The sequence below is a fragment of the Plecotus auritus genome (assembly GCF_963455305.1).
Source record: "Plecotus auritus genome assembly, chromosome: 1".
Classification (NCBI taxonomy): domain Eukaryota; kingdom Metazoa; phylum Chordata; class Mammalia; order Chiroptera; family Vespertilionidae; genus Plecotus; species Plecotus auritus.
Genome location: NC_137770.1, coordinates 150,808,227 through 150,827,885, shown reverse-complemented (window position 1 = coordinate 150,827,885; position 19,659 = coordinate 150,808,227). Strand labels below are relative to the sequence as shown.

Sequence of the window (19,659 nt, the reverse complement as noted above, 5' to 3'; positions counted from 1 at the left end):
AGTTCTAGTCCTAAATATACAATAAAGAGCTTTGTAAGAGCTGGTGTCATCAGCATCCCTGAGCTTCAGTGTCCTCTATGAAATCTGAGAGCTCTATGTTCTATGAGGCCTCATCCCCCACCCAATCCCATGACTATTGCGAACATGGGCTGATGACTCGAGTGACACACTGCAGAGAAACCATGGGGTGTGTATTTAAAGAAGACTATCAAATGAATCATCCATGAGTAAAAAATAATTTATTTCCATTCAAAGAGTCATGTTAATCTACAGGATGTTAGTAGAGAGAACATCTTACAATTATTCTGAAGAAGCTATAAATAGGCAGTATTTGAAATTAGTGAGCTATGTGCAATGGCTCACCAAGAAGCACATGCATTCAACATGCTGCAGACTGCATTTGCAAGCTATTTGGTTTCTAGTACAAATCGGGGAGAGGGGCAATTTTGGTGGATCCAATCATTACAGATTCCAGCTGTATTTATAAAACAGGAATCTCACAAAGAATTGTAATTTAGAAGCATTTAAAACAAACAAAAGAAAAAAACCTACTTTGGGTATATACATGGATAGCTAGAAAGCCAACTGTGTTTTTGTTTTACTGAAAATTATTTAAAGTCACCAATGGTCGAGAGTACAAGAGACATACAAGTGGAGATTTCCCTGAACTTGACCAGAGTTCACATTTCCCCCCTCTCTGAGTACTCATTTAATGCAGATCACAGAGTCTAATCACCATCTCTGTGGCATCCACTTCAGACTCTGTGTGGGCAGCACAGACAGAGAAAAAGGTGAGTCTACCAGTCTTAAGAAATAAGAGGCTGCCAAACTCAGAAAAATCAACACCAAATGCCTTATCCTGTTTTCAGAGGGCTGACTTCTCACCTCCATTGTTCCCCGTCCATCACCCTTCACACACTTGCTCTCAAAAGTAGACTTGTTGCTCTTTATGAAACCTTTGCCATAAAACTACCCAGAATGTGACTGAGGAGGAGGGGATGAGAGAGGAAGAAGATAAAAAAGAGACAATGAGGCTCTCGTGTAAGAAATTTTGCTTTCCAGACCTACGACAAGTCAGTTCCTTGGTGATGTTTTCAATCTTTAAAGGATAAGTAGTGATTTTTTTAAAAAGAAGAACCAAAGGAATTCTTTTTTAAAGCTTTGGGCTGTTATATAGAGTATTTACAAAAGAAGAACCTATCAGTTCAATCCTACCTAGATATGTTTTAAGAGTCCTGAGCAATTCCCAAGGCTGCTCACTCCTACTGTTCACACTTTCCCATTTATCCTATTCAGCTCAGCATCCTAACTGACTGACAGACATCACCTTAAACATGTAAATCTTTGTTGTAGCAGGTATTAGCTGGGGGAGAGGGGGGTGGTAGAGAGAGAGATTTTAACGCATTAAGGCAAGAGAAGAATTAAATTGGTTCATGTAATCCAAAGAAGTATTGAACAACTAAACCATAAATAAATAAGTCAGGAATCACTGAGTCTCAGGAAACTCTAGACCAGTGGTCGGCAAACTGCGGCTCGTGAGCCACATGCAGCTCTTTGGCCCCTTGAGTGTGGCTCTCCCACAAAATACCACGGCCTGGGCGAGTTTATTTTGAAGTGGCATTAGAAGTTTAAGTTTAAAAAATTGGGCTCTCAAAAGAAATTTCAATCATTGTACTGTTGATATTTGGCTCTGTTGACTAATGAGTTGCTGACCACTGCTCTAGACAAAGGCCCTGGACCAACGTTAATTATATGGATGAGAAGAAGACACTTTCTAGGAAATGGTATGAATCAGAAACTTTCAGATGTCGCCTGTGTAGCAAAATATAAAGTTTACACATTGCTTATAATTTGTAAAGACTTTGTGACATTCTACATGGGAAAATCTGGTGTACAAGTACTGTGATTATATTTAATAAAATAAAGTATTACAATAGTGGGTCATTGACACATTCTGAAATGTCTTATGATACTAACTTTTTAAAATTATCTTTATTGTTGAAAGTATTATAGATGTCCCCTTTCCCCCCCTACTTTTAAAGGTTTAAAAAGTCATTAAGACTTGCAAAAGTTACATTGATATTAAAGTATTTCTTTCTCAAAAAAAAAGTCCTGAACCATCTATCACCTAAAAGCTCTTTTAAATGCTAAGAAGCCAAGCAAAATTACTAATTATTTAAGTATTAATCATAGCTAGTGTGTCATTTTCCAATAAATAACTTATTTACAATAAATTAGTGCTGGCGAGTTTAATGCAGATCTTTAGAGTACACAGAAGGCATTGAAAAGGCAATGTTTATGGACTGTTAGGAATAAGGCATTCCTTTAATAAGATATAATAAAGTTAAAAATAATAATAAAAAGAAAGGAAGAGCCCTAACTGGTTTGGCTCAGTTGATAGTGTCGCCCTGCGAACTGAAAGGTCCCAGGTTCGATTCCGGTATAGGGCATGTACCTTGGTTGCAGGCACATCCCCCGTAGGAGGTGTGCAGGAGGCAGCTGATAGATGTTTCTCTCCCATCGATGTTTCTAACTCTCTATCGCTCTCCCTTCCTCTCTGTAAAAAATCAATAAAATTTATTTAAAAAAAAAAAAAGAAAGAAAGGAAGAAAGAATTCAAGTTGAATGGCAGTGCCATAGAGTGGATAAGCACACATTCCCTGCATTGAGTATAGCTGAGTTCTGTGTGATCTTGGGTAAGTTACTGAATGTCTCTATGCCTCTGTGTGCTCCCCAGTAAATTGCAGTCAATTATAGTCCATCACAGGGTGAGGATCAAAACAACGATGCATGTAAAACATTTAGTATGTGTGTCAGAAACACTCACGTATTGGTGACTGTCATTCTGGAACGAGTTTTAGTTCCAATTCTACTCATAATTAGCTGTGTGTTCTTGGGCAAGCTAGTTAGCACATCTGAGCATTGGCTTATTGACCAAAAAAATGAGGAGTCTTGGTTAAATGATTTCTTGATCTCTATGGCTTCTCCAAGCTCAAACCCCCTTAACAGCGCAATATAGTTTATGATTTCAAATTCTTTTCAGTTTCTGGTCACACCTTCTTTATGACTTATTGGTCATGGCCAAGATTTATCTGATATAAGTGTGTGGTCACAAATAAGTCCAAACATATCAGGAAATATTAAATGATTACTAAAAAAGCTAATCTATTATGGTCTCCACCATCATGTGGAATTCTATCTCACAACCTCATGTTCTAATCTCTTAATTTAGGTGGGTGCCAGGTACCCAAGTTATGTAAGGAATAGAATTAGCATATATAGACAGAATTTAATGTCACTGCTAAACAAGACTAATAAAATTAACCTGACACGATAATATTCATAAAAGATTATAAAAATGGTACTTAGTTCTGATAATTGCAAGTAGTCCCAATACTTAGATAAAGCCAGGCCAATCCTTGCTTCTCTATTAATTCTCTAGATGTCCCCAAGCTGCATCAGTGTTGACCATTTTCCCTGACACCTTTGCCAGTTTAAATTTCATCTCACACGCTACTTGCATGGTCATTAAGAGAGAAGCATCAACAAGATCTAATGCAGTGGTCAGCAAACTGCGGCTCGTGTGCTAATGAGTTTGCCGACCACTGCTCTAATGAAATAATTACTTCGGGCAACAGTCCTCAATGGATGCTAAACAGACATTGGGAGAAAGGTGAATGAGGAAATGCACAATGCAAGGATCAAGGTGGCACCTCATCAACCCCAATGTCACTACAAGGGCGACAGCCAGACACTTTCCTGAGATGACGAAATATGCAGTACATAATACCACCAACAAACCAATCTTACCTAAAATTCTGGACATGAAGCTAATCAGGCTTTGGTGCTAACTTCCTATTTACAGAAACAGATTAGGTTTAAAGAGAAAACTATCAGTGAAGTCCAGAATGTGGGACAAGCTACAAGACAACTGACCTTATTCTTCAACAAATAAATAGCACGGGGAGAAAAGAGTAAGGGAAGAAGGGGTGTTCTAGAGCTTGAAAACTTGAAGAGTTGTAACAGTCCCATGCAATGTGTGGGCTTTGTTCAAATCCTGGTTTGAAGAAACTAACTGTAAAAAGATATTTTTTAACTAATAGAGGTGAAAACAACGCTGATGAGATGGGGAATTCTATAGATACCTGGGCTTCCCCCGCCCCTTGATGTCTGTTCTGGAACTACACATTCAGCCACTCACCAATTGAAAGGGCAGGGCCCATCAGCAGAAACTGGCCATACCCAGGCACCCAGTTCCACACAGAAACTCTCAGGTAAGAAGATTCAGAAGATTCATGGTTGCTAGAAAAAGAATTAATTCTTGAGACTATTTACTAGTAAGAGGTAACTTACAGGTTACTCTGCCAGCAATTTTTGCCAATAGATTCCTAGCAGCTCCAAGTTTCATCTGAAATCCATTCATGTAAAAAGCATAAAATGTGCCCTGGCTGGTTGCTCAGTGGTTAGAGTGTCGGCTGGAGGACCAAAGGGTTGTGGGTTTGATTCCCTGTTAAAGGCATGTACCTCGGTTGAAGGTTCAATCCCAGGTCTCAGTCAGTATGCGAGCAGGAGGCAACCAATCGATGTGACTCTCTCACGTTGATGTCTCTTTTCTCTTCCCTTTCTCTCCCCCCACCGCATTCCTTCCACTCTCTAAAAAAAAATGGGATAAACATCCTCATTCCTCAGGTGAGAACTAAAAAAAATTAAAAAGCATAAAATCATTGCTCTGGGCAAGTAGTGAGTATTTGAAATGAGAGAGAAGAAAAAGAGATGAGCAATGACCATGTGGAAACTTAGATTTTGGCATTCTTAAGTAGTGCTCCACCCCAGCATCTCTATTCCCTGGAGCATTTTGGTTTTATTCTTTTTTATCTATTTTTAAAATTTTTTTTTCTTTTTGCTAATCCTCACCTGAGGATAATTTTCCATTTATTTCTAAAGAGAGTGGAAGGAAGGAGAAGAGACAGAGAGAAAGAAACACTGATGTGAGACACATCAATTGGTTGCCTCCTGCACGCGCCCAGACCAGGGCCAGGATTGAGCCTGCCATCCACATAATTGCCCTTGACGGGAATCAAACCTGGGACCCTTCGGTCTATGGGCCAGTGCTCTATCCACTGAGCCAAATCAACTAGAGCTATATATTTCTTTTTAATTGAAGCATAACTTACACAAAGTAAAAAGCGCGTATCTTACATAAACAGGCCCATCACTTTTTACCTCCTGCAATTATAATTTCATTTGGTTTGGCTCTCCAGTATAACATCCCCTTTCTTCAAGACTAGGGCTGGTCAGAAGCAAGCCTGGAATGCACGAAGAAACATGTTGGGACCTGCTTCCAACTTCTGAGCCCTGCATGCTGACTGCCTGCTCGGAAGGCCAGCCAGGGCACAGAGTTAAGCTAAACAGAGTCCAATGGCAACTAACAGGACAGCTTCTTTCCTGTATTTTTAAGTCTCCAACTGCCTCCAAATCCTGCTTTCACAAAGCTACCAGTTCAAGTCATAGGGTTTTTAACCTACAGCTTCCTAGAACGGTCCAATAGGTTTGGAACAATGGTTGCCCCCTTGAGCAAATTTTAAAGACCTGGCATTTCACTCAGCATAGCTAAAATTATATAACTAGCTCTTACCAAGCTACTTGATAATCTTTTTAAAAATACAGACCAAAAGATATGAGGTGTTTAAAATCTTTTCCAAATTTTCAGATATTTATGATACATAAAGAATTCCTCTGCAATAGAGAATATGAACTCTTCCAATATGATTTTATGTAAATAGGAAAAAATATCATTTAAATACAGAATTGTTACAGAGGACATAATATAGTCATATAAAATATAATTATATAAACATCATGAAAAGTGCATGATGCCTAATTAAATGCCATCCATTAATAAGGCTAGCCTTGGGACACTTTGTACAAAAGTGGCATTTCTGGTACATATAACATTTAAAACACAACTCAAATACACAAACTCTGCTTAATGACAGAATTACGTGTTTTTCATTTGGCACCATCCTCATACTATGCCTAAGAAAGCTACTTCACAAATGGATTGCTTTAAGACACTATAATTTCCACATAGCAATGCCAAAATTAAAATGCAGTACACAATTCTCCTTAAAACAAAAATTAAAGATTTACCTCACACGTTGATTATTCCAACTGGGATTTCAAACCCCTTCTGTAGATAAGAAGTCAAAGTTTTACAGACATAATTAAGGGAACACAGAGAGAAGGTCCAAGTTTGATCTTCACTCTTATAACCTTTCTCACAACTTTGGGTAAGCTTTTTAATGTCTCCATGCTTTAGTTTCCTCATTTATGGAACACTAATAATGGTACTTCTCTCATAGAATGACTTGGAAGATCACAGAAGATAATGAAGGAAACTATGCTTGGCAAAACAGTAAATGCTAGCTATTACAGTTATCATCCTAAGGCCCATCTCAGTGGAAATCATTTTCACTAGCCCAGAGTATCTCTTTCTGACAGGGCAAAGAATATTCCTTAAAAGGAAATGTATTGTGCAAACAATCGATAAACCTCAAAAACATTCTACAAAATGAACAAAGCTGGACACAAAAGGCCACATACTATGGTTCTCTGTATACGAAAATTTTCTGGAAAAGGCAACACTCAAGACATAGAAGAAATATTAGTAGTTTCCCAAGACAGGAGTGGGAACAGAAACTGGCTACAAAGCCTAAAACTGGATTGGGGTGATAGTTGCTTACAGCACAAATTTACTAAATATGATGGAACTGTACATGCAGAAAGGGTGAACTGTATGGTATATAAATTATTTCTCAATAAAGCTGTACTAAAAGAAAGGATGTGTTTTGAAAGTGTTTGCACATGTATTTTCATGCCAATCTATTACGATAGCAAATTCAGATATTTTCTACAGTATAGCAAAAATAGTTGAGCACACAAGAACCAGAGTATTAATCCTGAGTTTCTTCCTAGGTCAAACTTCTTACTTCTCTGAACCTGTTTCCACATCTAAGAAATGGGACTCATAACAGCATGAAGGTCAGAGGCTGTTGTGAACATCCTATATAATAAAAACCTAATATGCAAATTGTCCCCTAGATCAGGAGTTCGACTGGGAGTCTGACCGCTTGCTATGACGTGCACTGACCACCAGGGGGCAGTGCAGAACATGGTGGTATCGGCAACAGTTGGCAGTGGAGGCGCTGCCAGCCATGATGGGCCCTGATGAGAGCGGGACCGCGGCAGGATGGTGGAGCATATGAGGGGGTGGCACCAGGCCAAGGCGGGGTGCTAGGTGGGGCTGTGAGGCTGAAGACGAGAGCTGGGGCTGCAAGGCTGGGGGCACAAGCTCGGGCCCGATCCCCACAGGCCACCCTGAGGGACCCCACCCATGCAAGAATTCGTGCACCGGGCCTCTAGTTATTATATAATCTTCCCCCAGGTTTCCCGTATCAGTAAGTGGCACCACCCTTTACCCCAGTGCCAAGGCTAAAAATGTAGATGTGACTCATGATTGCTTTCCCTCTTGTATATTAGCCCCAATCTATTAGCAAGTGCTGATGGTCCCATCTTCCAAATATATCAAACATCCAACTACTTCCATCCCAGTTCTGACTATATCCCCAGGGATTCATAAGAGCTTCCCACAGCTTCCTCCTGCTTCCATTCTCAGCCCCTCTACAGAGACCACTAAAATCCAGGCTAGAGAGGCATTTATTTTTTAAATCTTTTATTGTTTAAAGTATTACATATGTCCCCTTTTTTCCCCCATTGACCCATTCTAGCCCACCCCCTCCCCCAACCCCAGGCCTTCACCACACTATTGTCTGTGTTCTGGGGTTTTGTTTATACGCATACAAGTTCTTTGGTTGATCTCTTCCCACCTACAGACCCACCCCCACCTTCCCTCTGAGAATCAACAACAGTCTCTTCCATGCTTCAATGTCTCTGGATATATTTTGTTCATCAGTTTATTTTGTTCATTAGATTCACATATGAGTGAGATCATGTGATACTTATCTTTCTCTGACTGGCTTATTTCACTTAGCATAATACTTTCCAGGACCCTCCATGCTGTCTCAAAGGGTAAGAGATCCTTCTGTTTTACAACTGCACAGTATTCCAGGGCGTAAATGTACCACAGCTTTTTTATCCACTCATCTACTAATGGGCACTTGGGCTGTTTCCAGATCTTAGCTATTGTAAATAAAGCTGCTATGAACATAGCGGTGCATATATTCTTTCTGATTGGTGTTTCTGGTTTCTTAGGACATATTCCTAGAAGTGGGATTACTGGGTCAAATGGCAGTTCCATATTTAATTTTTTGAGGAAACCCTATGCTATTTTCCACAGTGGCTGCACTAGTCTGCATTCCCACTAGCAGTGCACAAGGGTTCCCTTTTATCCACAACCTTGCCAGCACTTATCATTTGTTGATTTGTTGATGGTAGCCCTTCTGACAGGTTTAAGGTGATACCTCGTTGTTTTAATTTGCATCTCTCTGATGATCAGTGACTTTGAGCATTTTTTCATATGTCTCTTGGCCATCTGTATGTCCACTTTCTAGAAGTGACTATTTAGGTCCTTTGCTCATTTTAAATTGGATTGTTTATCTTCGTTTTGTTAAGTTGTATGAGTTCCTTACATATTTTGGATATTAACTTTTTATCAGATGTATTATTGGCAAATATGTTCTCCCATACAGTAGTGGGCTCCCTTTTCATTTTGTTGATGGTTTCTCTTGCTGTGCAGAGCTTTTTATTTTGATGTAGTCCCATTTGTTTATTTTCTCTTGTTTCCCTTGCCCTAGGACAGTGGTCGGCAAACTCATTAGTCAACAGAGTGGCAAACCGCGGCTCGTGAGCCGCATGTGGCTCGCAAGCCGCAGTTTGCCGACCACTGCCCTAGGAGATGTGTAGGCAAACATATTGCTACAAGAGATGTCTGAGATTTTTGCTGCCTATGGTTTCTTCCAGGATTTTTATGGTTTTACGGCTTACATTTAAGTCTTTTATCCATTTTGAGTTTATTTTTGTGTATGGTATAAGTTGGTGGTCTAGTTTCATTTTTTTGCATGTATCTGCCCAATTTTCCCAACACCATTTATTGAACCAGGTGGGTATTTATAAACTGGGAGGCAGATCTAATATCTACTATTACCTGCTCAGAAGCATCCCATTATCTCCCCATCAACCAAGTCCAAACCATGGGCAACAGGCCCCACATTGTCTGGCACTTACCCGGACCTCATCTCACATCCCTCCCCCCAACCTAGCTCCATCCACATGGCTTTCCTAGCATTTTTCAAGTTGGAGCTACTCCTCCAGTCTCTGGGCAGCTATTTGCACTTGCCTCTGCACAGACAGATGAGAACAAGGTTCCCCCTTCCTTCATTCGGATCTCAAATTCTCCTCATCAGAGGGGCCTCACCCCACTGAAAACACTACCTCCTTTCCTGCCAGACACTAGCACTGTCACTATCTGGAATCATATTATCTATGTATTTATTTACACTCTGTCTTCCCATGAATACAAACTCCATGCAGGCAGGGATTGTGACAGTCCTACCCACTGCCCTATCCACACACCCCCAGAGTCTGGCACAGTGCCTGGCATATAGGAAAATTTGTTAAAAATTTGCTAATGAATGAAGAAATCTCATAATGCACTGAGCACAATGCTTGCCAGGTAGGAAGTGCTCAAGAACTGTTAGCAAAAATAAAAATATTATTACATTTATTATTATATTTCAAGGACAAGAATATGGGAGCCCTTCTAGATTAACTGACTAATCCAGATCAAATCCCAAGTCTGACAATCTAGTATTTCCAAGATGCATATTGCCATTCCATGAGTGCAGAATAACTGATGTTAAGGATGATAAGGCCATTCTCCTTACCATTCTGTGCTTTGCTGCCTCCTGTCACCTTCAAAGAGTCAGCCCTACCCTAGAGGATGGTCCTCATGCTATTAGAACCCTAGAGCAGTCCCAACAATGACAACTTAGTTATGGGGTGCTCCACCGGTTAGAAAGAGTAAGGTTTTCATTTCACTCTCAAGATTCTATAAGACAGTGGTTGGCAAACTCATTAGTCAACAGAGCGACAAACGGCGGCTCGCGAGTTGCATGTGGCTCGCAAGCCGCAGTTTGCCGACCGCTGCTCTAAGAGGTAGGCAAATGTGATTATCTCCATTTTACAGATGAGGAAATAGAGAAACAAATAACCAGCTCAAAAATCATATACTAATAAATGGGGAGCTTGGGCCTAGGATTCTGAATTTTTTTAAAAAACTAGGTCTCTCTCTTTCCAACATACTACAGTACTCTGGGCATCCATTAAAAAGGGAAAGAAAAGAAGGACCTTGACCACAACTTTACCTATTTTAAATAACATTAAGTTATAAGGAAAAGAATATTATTTTTAAAAGTCTCTCTACATATCCATACCCACAATGGCATTCTTAACTTCCTCTAGAACATGGGAATTTTAATAGATCTATATCAGACATTCATTAACAACTATTAATTATGTATACTGCAGGAGTTTATAATATGACTGCATGATTTTATAAACTCACTAGAGGCCCGGTGCATGAATTCGTGCACAGGTGGGGTCCCTTGGCCTGGCCAGCTATCGGGTCACGGGAGGTTGGCCGGGGGCAGGGGCTGTGGGAGGTTGGCTGCGGGAACGCACTGACCACCAGGGGGCAGCTCCTGCATTGCCCCCTGGTGGTCAGTGCGCGTCATAGTGACTGGTCGACCGGTTGTTCAGTCGTTCGTATAGATTAGAATGCATCAAGCCCAGAGGTCTGAAAAACCTGGATAAAATGTGTTTTAACTTTAACTCTCACAGAATGTACTGTGTTTCATCTATATAATAAAAGCCTAAGTGACTGTTACGGTGGAACGACTAGAATGACCAGTCGCTATGATGCGCACTGACTACCAGGGGGCAGATGCTCAACGCAGGAGCTGCCCCCTGGAAGTCAGTGCACTCCCACAGGTAGAGCACCATTCAGCCAGAAGCCGGGCTCACAGCTGGCGAGCGCAGGGTGGTGGCGGAAGCCTCTCCTGCTTCCGCGGCAGTGCTAAGGAGCAGTGAGCCGAGCGGTAAGGAGCAGAGTGCAGGTGGGCCATAAGAAGCGAGGAGTCCCGGACTGTGAGAGAGGTGTCCTATTGCTTAGGAAGGAGCGGGCCTAAGCCGGCAGGCAGACATCCCCCAAGGGGTCCTGAACTGCAAGAGGGCGCAGGCCAGGCTGAGGGACACCCCCCCCAGTTCACTAATTTCATGCACCAGGCCTCTAGTATATTAATAACGACACAGAAAAACTTAGACCAGTACTACAGTCCTCTCTCCAATACACTTTATTGTACAAAACTTGTGTCCCAGAATACAGTAAAACATGCCATTTCTCTTATCTTTACAACACTCCTGAAGGCAGAAAGACATCCTGAGAAGCTGGGTGAAGAGAGAAGGGAGGAAGTCCCCACCCTCCCCCATGTCCCTCATCCTTATTTTGGCATCACTGCTGCTAAGTTATTAAAAATTTGAGTCAAAAGCCATGGGCAATGGCACAACAGCTTAAACACCATGGCCAGCCATGTCAGGGACCATGTGTTCGGGACTTCATGACCTTGTATTTGCCCTCACCTTGCTGTGGGAGGTATATCTCACTAAGTTCATTTCACAACTGAAAGCACCAGAGTTGCCAGGGGTTCTGGGACTTACTGGAGGTCACAACACAGGGACCTGGGTCCTAACTCAAACATGTCTGGCTTCAAAGCTTCAAACTGCTCCCCTATACCAGTGGTCGGCAAACTGCGGCTCGTGAGCCGCGGTTTGCTGCTCTGTTGACTAATGAGTTTGCCGACCACTGACCTAGACTCTTTTTTTTTAAAATAAATCTTTATTGTTCAGATTATTAAAGGTGTTCCTCTTTTTTCCCCCCATAGCTCCCCTCCACCTGATTCCCCATCCCACCCCATGCCCTTACCCCCCGCCACTGTCTTCATCCATAGGTGTAATATTTTTGTCCAATCTCTTCCCGCACCCCTCACACCCTCTTCCCCCTGAGAATTGTCAGTCCACTCCCTTTCTATGTCCCTGATTCTATTATATTCACCAGTCCATTCTGTTCTTCAGATTTTTTATTCACTTGATTTTTAGATTCACTTGTTGGTAGGTTGACCTAGACTCTTGATTCCAATAATTACAGGCTGTTGTTGTTCCTTGTGATTAAGCCCCTATCCCAGGGGTCGGCAAACTCATTAGTCAACAGAGCGGCAAACCGCGGCTCGCGAGCCGCATGTGGCTCGCGAGCCGCAGTTTGCCGACCACTGCCCTATACCACATTAAGAAATGTATCCCCTTCCCCAAATGCCACCCTTTAGTCTAGGGTTGGCACTGAGGAAGGCTGTATCCAGTAGATGCTTCAGTGTAACATAAATCAGCATTCACAACAAAAAAGGGCAATGGAGAATAAGGTGACAAAATCTTCCCAACTACATGCACTTACAACCAGCCAGGGTATGGTTAACTGGTCTACCTACATTTTTTCTATCTTGTTTTTAGAGGAGACTTCTCAGCACATACTCAACCCAGAAGGATTTAGCACTTCCCCCTTAAGATTTATCCTCCTAAGGACTGCTAAGGATTTATGATTCAGTAGCAGGGACAGTACTACCAACAGCCCAGAGGCTCCTGCATTTCATGGCCTCTAAAGGGGATTTTCTTCACACCCCTAAATCCCAAGACTTCGCTATAGGTAGGGAACATTACAGTCACCAAACCATGCCTCCGCCCCACCTCCCTGTGCGCACACAATACTACCGAGCACAGAGGATGGTTACTGCCCTGCACCAGCTGTCTCATCTTACATGAAGTCTTTGACAGAACCACACTCTGTTAAAGAGCTCACCTAATGTTAAAGCAACATTCCGTTTCTGCACTCTCCCGTTTTCCTTCCTGAGTTTGAAAAATATTACTAAATATGTCTTTCTATAATTTCCCCCACAAACCCATGTCAAATATTCTCATTTGTAAGAGAACCTCTGGTGGTCATAGATGTAGTCAGTTCCCCTCTGCGTAACACTCGTCTTCAACTTCTGGGAATTCCTCAGAATAGCTCAGGGACACCATGTCTCCACAACTGCCCCTTAAGTTTATGTTTAGTGAGAACTCTGGAACAATACCATAGTTTCCCAGTCCCTCCTCTACACAAAACTGAACAGCCCAGACTCACCACAATGCTCTTAATCAGCCCTGAGAAAATACCACTCATTTCCCTCCATGCCTCTCCCAATTTGCCCTTCACCTTATAGTCAGGAACCCAAATCCAAGGCGTTAGCTCTGATTTACATCATTGTTTCTGAGTTACTGTAATTCACAAAGTGCTACTTTCCCCTCACAGCTCCTAACACAATTGTCATTAAATAATTTTTGTGTAATTTTGTACAGTACTTTAAATATCCTGGTCCTGCCATGTGGGACCTTCATCAGTCTTGTCAACTGCAGTATACCCAATGCTAGGCCACTGCAGACGCATAGGCAGCTCTAAGTAAATGTTAAATGATGGAGTGAATGAAAAGCAAAGATTCCCCTATCAGCCTCAGAAACAGGATATCCTGTTGTCAACTTAACATGACTAACTGGCAAACTATACCAGTCTGCCAAATTAGTTTATTTCTTTACTGACCAGGGTACTGAAATCAGTTATTAGATGGGTAAAAGTGTGGATGCCTTTTGGCTGAGTTTTAAGTACTTAGCATAAGGAAAGGTTTGTATGGATAGGCCCAGCACTTCTTGCACAAGAAAGACAAACAAAAATAGGCCTAGATTAGATAAGGGAATTACACAAGGAAATGAAGGGAAGTGTCATCAAGTCATCCCAGCACTACAAGGTCCTGGGCTGAGCACACAGACTTCTTACTGGCACAGCAGCTTTCCCAACACAATGCATGCCCAAAGTGAGATGTAAAGTGGATGGGTGCCCACAGCTACTTTCTCTAGGCTTAAAGAAGGGTAACGACTCCCCCAAGGTATCTGGGGATTTTTACAAGTGCCTGAAATCTAGATCTCATACAACAGAACTTCCTCACCCACAGAGAATTCTGGAGGGTGGGGGAGACAGGACATTAATAACAACAATAAGCCATAACACTAACCTACTACGGTCCCTCTTTTTCGGAGAAAAGTGTTCCACCCCTCGACCACCTCCAAAGGAAACCAGTAAAAATCTCTTCCACCTTTACCTGTGATATTATTTTAAACAATTTAGAAATCAAAGGAAAGAAGGAGGAAGGAAGGAATGGTGGGAGGGAGGGCAGGAGGAGGAAACCCAATGTCTATCCAATTCAGGGATAGGATTTCTCAGAGTACTTCTCTCTAGCACAAAGCAAATCTACTTTTAAATGTCCCAGGAATGGACTCTCCAGTCCACAGGAGTATGAGGCTGGTCATCACAAATAGCCATAGCAAGGCCATCACGCTGGACCACTCCAAACTTTTTCTCCTCCCTGTGAGGCAACATTACAGAAAAAAATAAAGCTTCTGAACTCTGACCTCAATCCAGCGTGGCTATGCTGCTTACATTGCCCAAGGCCACACGAGAGTTGAAACACAAGATTTAGAGATCTGATATGTTCTATTTGAGTTTCTTTTTTTACTTCTATATGTAGAAAGGTACCATTATTTCAGAAGGAATGCTGATAACTACAGCAGACTACATTCTACACACATTAACTTACTGGTCATTACCGCACTGCAAAAACACCTTATGTGTGCATGCAGATTAAGAAGCCCCAAATAAGGAACAGGAACAAAAATTGTACCTGACAGTACATAACCACAACTTCCTTCTTTAAATTCTTCTAACTTCAAGAGGTATTGCATCATCCTAATGATCAATCTACTCCTAAACAGTTGTCTCCAAGACCTCTTTTTACATTGCACATTGGAGAAATGAAATGCTCAAAAATTTTACAAGTGGAAAATACAAGTATGTAACAACAAAAACATTCAGTAATTAAACTGACATTGAACAACGTGTTGTTTTTTTGTTTCTGTTTTATTTTTGTTTGTTGTTTTTTTCACAAAAGACACATACTCAAAAATACTCTATTCATAGGGAAATCCCTATTTACTTTCTCAATGCAAAGTCTTTCAGAAGCAAGCATGTAGTCAGCTACAAAACCACTGCTATTCCTTGTGCTACAAAAAGAGTTCTTTCCACTATATATTTCCTATGAATCTCAATTTTAATTTTTAAATATTTTTAAAGCTGATTGACTTTTATTCAAAAATAGTCAATCCCAAAGTACTATTGAAATCCACAAAACTTTTCTGTCAGTATATTTATTTTTCAAAAGTAAGTGGAACTTGCATTGTTTTTCCTTTCTTCCCTCCCCTTTCTGTACAGGTGGTTATTTGCAAGAGTATATAAAAAAAGATATTTAAGCAACTTGTTGGTATTAATCCTGTTTGAAAGTGGCAACCACTATTGTAGAACTAAAGTTATTGGATATATTTTAGTCAGATGTGACTGGTAAAGATGAAGAATCAGTAACTCCCTCATTCACACACATACACACACACACACCCACTCACTCACTCACTCATACACACACTGTGTCTGCCAAGTCATAAATCAAGCAAAGATACCTTCATCCTCAAGCTGTGTCTTGGTGGTTGGGTACATGAGTGACTTTTTATTTATTGTTTTCACTTTTTAATAAATCTATTTAATTTTATACTTAAAAGTTTTAAACTTGAAAGTATTAGCACTAAGAAATATCTAGACAGGCACCCTAGATGCTATTTCAACTTAAAACAACTTAGCTAAAATCTCCAAAGCTATGTAGGAGGAACATGGCCAGAGGAGAAAACTAATGTATCTGTTAGCAAGAAATCCTCAAGTTTAAGAATGTAAATCTAGCAGGCCTCATCCCATATTTCTGTACTTCTTTGACTGAGACGCATTCTAATCAAATGACTGCTCTACTGGCATTGACTAAGTCTTTCGGAGGAAGGAAGGACACGGTACCTTGCTGCAGACAGTAAGATCTGCAATTTGTCCTCTTTAAGAGGATTCCTGTCCACATTTCAGAGGGGCTTTACCATTCCCTACCCAGTCTATCAAAACTTAGCCATCAGTATCCATGCCATCCCCGAGGGACCAGGAGATGCTTGGGGAGAAATTGGAAACCAAAATTTTAGGACTTCTTAGGTGCAGAGGCCACCCAAGCTACTGGGTTCATTGGCGCAGTAGGAGAAGAGATATGTCAAAATGGAAAAGTTACTTACAGACTGGAAACTGTGCCACTGTCATCTTGAAACCAGCGGGGCAACCCCCAGCGGCCCCTCCTTTGTTTGCCCAGGCGGTGGCTCCCTCGGGCCCGGAGCCCGTGTCCAGCCGCCCGGGGCAGCGAGGGGCTAGCCGGGCACCGAGGGCTCGGCATCTGACCGCTCGAGGCGCACCCGGTGGGCGGCTCATCCCGGTCCAGCCGGAGTCTCCCCATTTTCAGGGCCGAGAAAGCAACAATAAGAGGATCGGAGCGGCAGCCCGGGCTCCTCTCTCTCGTGCCGCCCCCCGCCTGCCCAACACCCCTCTGGCCCGGGATCACCGCGCCGGGGGCCCGCCACGCCCCGGCCCTGCGCCCTCCCCGGGTAAACCGCGGAGTGACCAGCGAACCCCGCACGCCCACCGCCCTGAGCGTCTCCTCCCCGCGTTCGCAGCAACCCCCGCCTCACGGTCCGCTGTGCTTGGACGGACGGCCACCGCAGAGAAGCCCCGCGGCCATGCCCGCCGGGGGTCCCGGAGGCCGGGAGCCGGGGGTCGGGGCAGGGCGGGGGTCGCCGCGCCGTCTCCCCGCGGGCACCCGCCTCCCCCGAGCTCCCGGTCTTTGTGTGCAAAGTAAGTGCGGAAGGCGAACCCACCTCAGCGCGCGCACAAAGGCGCTCGGCTCCCTCCGCGGCGCTCGCTCCGGGGCTGCAGTGGCGCTCCGAAGGCCCCCCGCGGCTCTGGGCGGCAGCAGCGGCGCGGACGCGGCTCAGACGGCGGCTGCGGCCCGTCCGACGCAGCACAGCTCTTCACACCCCGCGGCCCCGCGCGTCCGAATTAAGCGGCAGGGCGGGCGGGGGGCGTGGCGACGCCGCTGAGGCCCCACCCCGGCCCCGCCCCTCCCCTCCGCGCTGGCCTCGGGCCCGCGATCCCTCTGCCGCCGGGAGCGACGAGAAAGTCAGGGGGTTTGGTTACGGGAGGTTTTCCTTCTGTTGCGTTAGTTTGGTTGGCTTCGGAAACTCTCGAAAGAGAAGAGGAAATGTTGGAGGGAAAATACTACGTGTCACCAGATGAGAGAGATGGGCAATCGAAGGTGGCTGGTGGGTGTCTGGCCTCCGCTACTCTACGTCTGTGATGGTCTGAGATTACTGTTGCGGAAGAAAACTCAAAAAGAGTTACAGAGGAAAAGGAAACAGATTTGATGTAATTCTACAAATGTCAAGCTGGAGCTTGAAACCCAGTGACCTGGGAATTTTCTCATATTTCTCACCCCCCTTTTCTCCCTCCCCATCAAAAGGTAATTGGATATTTTAATCTGTGCGCAAGGGTAAAAGGATTTGTTTTACCTCTTTTTACTCTCTGGGTGTGTTTTGTGTGTGTGTGTGTGTGTGTGTGTGTGTGTGTGTGTGTGTGTTTTCTCAGCTTTCTTACAGTAAATTACTTCTCTACCCAACACTAAGACTCATAGATTATCATCTACCTGAATCTTAGTAGATTCAAAAATGGGTGATACCTGTTTCAGGGTCACAAACAAGGGCAGTAGGTTGATGGATGTTAGATCAAAAGTGATTTAATTTTCTTGGAAATAGATTAGTGAGTGTTTATTGGGAAGGTTTTTAGACTAAAACAGCTTGGTCATGATTACAGAAAAGTCATATCAATTATGGATTTCAATAAACAAATTACTCCTTTAAAGGGCTTGGCCATTCTTAGGTCCCTGAAGCCCAACAAGGGGTGGAATCACCAGCCACAGGATTTAGAGAAAGAGAAGCTCCTCTTAGCCCAAGAAACTGCCCTGTATAAACTTCATCCATGGTGTTTCCCACCAGTCTTCCTTCTCTCCCCTTTGCATTGTGCTATTTCTGTTCTTGGCAATGGGTTCCCCTGTCACCAAACCAGAACCTCGGATCCAGCCTAGATTTTCCCCTCGCTCTTCACATGAAATTCAATTCCAAGTCCTGTGCATTCTACAGGCTGACTATCCCCATCCCACTGGCACTGCCACAGTTGACCTTTGGGGTCTGTCACCACACTGTGGCACTGGTCTCCCAACTCTCCCCAGCCTCCAATCGCATACACTCTTTTTCTGCAAACTGCTTCCCTGGTGACCTTTCCAAGTGCAAATATACATGGGTTCTCCTCTCCTTAAAGGGGGTGCCCAATTTCTATTACATGATTAAGTCCAAGCTCCTTAGTACAATACCCCAAAGGTCAGCCTTAACCACTTCTGTGAACTCTTCCTACATCCCCCAAGCACCCAGAGCTTCACTCAGCCAGGTGCTATATTTGCTAAATGGCCCTGCTTGTTAATACAAAGACTAGACGAAAGAATGTCACCCTTTATGCTCTTCCTCAGGCCTCCTCTCTACCCAACATACCTTAACCTCCACCCCTTCATCTCCCAAGAGCTTCTCTCCTCTCTGAGGTTCCTCTTGAAAGCCTTCCCTCTCCTGCTCAAACTGAATGGACCTTATCTGTCTTCCCCACACCTGACACAGTCTTGTAATTATTGCATTGCAGAGTTGGTGCACACACACACACACACATACATACACACATATCTTTACATCTTGGTGCTTAACAAAGTGCCTGGCATATAAGAAGTGTTAGGGACTAAATTGTGTCCCCACCCCCAAATTCATATGTTGAAACTCAAACCTCAATGTGCCTATTTGGAGATAGGGCCTTTAGAGAGATGATTAAGGTTAAATGAGGTCATAAGGGCAAGGGCCTAATCCTGTAGGACTGGTGACGATATAAGAAGAGGAAGAGACACTAGAGATTTCACTCAGCCTGCACACACAGAGAAGAAGCCATGTGATGGCACAGCTAGAAAGCTGCCATCTGCAAGCCAGGAAGAGGTCTCACCAGAAACCAACCCTGCCAGCACCTTGATCTTGGACTTCCAGCCTCCAGAACTGTGACAACATAAATTCCTGTTGTGTAAGCCACTGTTATGAGAGCCCAAGAAGACTAATAACTAGATGGACATTAGCCTCTAGTTCTAATCTTGGGAAAGCACTACCTATCAATGAGCCTGTAATGTCCCCTCAAAGCAGCCTGGACAAATGTCTATGATGCCAGCACAGTGGACAGTGTCTGGATATGATAAGTGACCATACACCCTTTTCCCTGTCCGGTGAGAGAAATAGAAACATGCTGCTTATTCCATAGTCTGAGGTATAAATGTCCATAGGCTCTCAGCCATGGCCCTTCTCTTGTATCAGGAACCATAATTTCTCTTAAACCAAAAACAGTAAGAGATCAAACATTACTTTGAACTTCTTACATCAAAGCTTCATTAAGAGGCAGGACACTAACACTCATTTATTTAATGGGGGCTGAATATTTCACATAGGTAGGATCTTAGGGGGGGG

General features: G+C 43.2%; 1 protein-coding gene across 3 annotated transcripts in view; it reads right to left on the bottom strand.

Annotated features, from left to right (window-relative positions):
- The window catches only part of FAM107B (family with sequence similarity 107 member B), a gene marked incomplete at its 5' end in the record, with an annotated part of 282,323 nt that overhangs the window by 66,394 nt on the left and 196,270 nt on the right, over positions 1 to 19,659 (bottom strand). Inside the window, one exon of one of the 3 annotated variants that reach the window (XM_080658123.1) lies at positions 16,939 to 17,116. The exons of 1 other annotated variant lie outside the window; for it this stretch is intronic. Of the gene's footprint in view, positions 1 to 16,938; positions 17,117 to 19,659 lie in introns of those variants that run through there. One more of the 3 variants, XM_080658129.1, reaches the window with a different exon arrangement.